We start from the raw sequence: 1,357 nt of genomic DNA, 5'->3' as shown, positions 1-1,357 counted from the left end.
AATGAAAAATGGGGTGTTCCATTTAAAAAAATTAATGTGACCTTGACCTGACCTTCGCTACGCAACCCAAGGTCAAACTGATGTGATCAGTAAATACATCTTTTTAAACGCCACAACTTTTATCGGAAACATTTTTTTCTAAAATGCTTAGTTATCGAGATATTTCACCGGTCCGGGACTTTTTGAACACCCTGTATATTGGGAGTGTGCATTCATTTTAATGGATTTTCAAGAGATGGCGTAACTAGTATTATATCGCATCGGGCCATATTGTTGCTACCTTCATGTCAAAGCACCATCATGTGGTTTTAGTTTTCAGTATGTGTTATTTTACCGAAGTGTAAACAACATTGTTTTCTTGAGCATTGAATATGTCAAATTTTGTGCTACCAAAGCGCAATTTGCGAAAAGCTTTACTTTTTTGCTTCCATTTGAAGAAAAGTACTGCTGAAAGTCAACAAATGTTGTCGAAAGCTTATGGCGCTTATACTCCATTGATTTCAACATGTGAGTACTGGTTTCGACCCTATAAAAAAGGTGATTTTGACACGGAAGGCAACAAACGCCCAGGCCAGCCGAAAAAGTTTAAAGATGAGGAAGTGGAAGCTTTACTCGATCAAGACCTGAGTCAAACGCAAGAAGAACTTGCAAAATCATTAAATGTTGATCGATCAACGATTTCCAGACGTTTGAAGGCCATTGGAATGATTCAAAAGCAAGGAAATTTGGTGCCGTACAAGTTGAAGCCGAGGAACGTCAAGAGGCGCAAAATGACCTGTGAATTATTGCTTCAAAGACAGAAGAAAAAGTTTTTTGCATCGTATTGTGACGGGTGATGAAAAATGAATACGTTACGATAATCCGAAGCGCAAAAAATCATGGTGCAGGCCAGGCGAACCATCAACATCGACGGCAAAACCGAATATTCATGGCGCCAAGCTCATGCTCTGTATCTGGTGGGATCAGCTGGGTGTAGTATATTATGAGCTGCTCCAACCCAACGAAACCATCGTTGGAGGACGCTACCAACAATAATTGATGCAATTAAGCCGAGCATTGAAGCAAAAACGACCAGATTACGCAAAAAGACAGACAAAGTGATTTTCCAGCACGACAACGCTTGGCCACATGTTGCGAAACCGGTCAAGGAAACGTTAGAAGCGATTAACTGGAATGTCCTACCACACCCGTCGTATTCTCCAGATATTGCTTCTTCCGATTACCAACTATTTCGATCGATGACTCATGGCCTGTCTGAGCAGCGCTTCCATTCTTATGAGGATACCAAAAAATGGGTCGATTCGTGGATATATATATATATATATATATATATATATATATATATATATATATATAT

General features: G+C 39.5%; 1 protein-coding gene across 1 annotated transcript in view; it reads right to left on the bottom strand.

The window, feature by feature from the left end:
* The window catches only part of LOC116852364 (disintegrin and metalloproteinase domain-containing protein 10), a gene marked incomplete at its 5' end in the record, with an annotated part of 339,156 nt that overhangs the window by 127,928 nt on the left and 209,871 nt on the right, over positions 1 to 1,357 (bottom strand). The gene's annotated exons all lie outside the window — the stretch shown is intronic.

Source organism: Odontomachus brunneus, unplaced genomic scaffold (genome assembly GCF_010583005.1).
Source record: "Odontomachus brunneus isolate Ranch 3 - 2012 unplaced genomic scaffold, Obru_v1 Obru_scaffold_219, whole genome shotgun sequence".
In the NCBI taxonomy this organism is placed as follows: domain Eukaryota; kingdom Metazoa; phylum Arthropoda; class Insecta; order Hymenoptera; family Formicidae; genus Odontomachus; species Odontomachus brunneus.
Note: the sequence above shows the minus strand (reverse complement) of the source record. Positions and strands in the feature narration are given on the sequence as shown.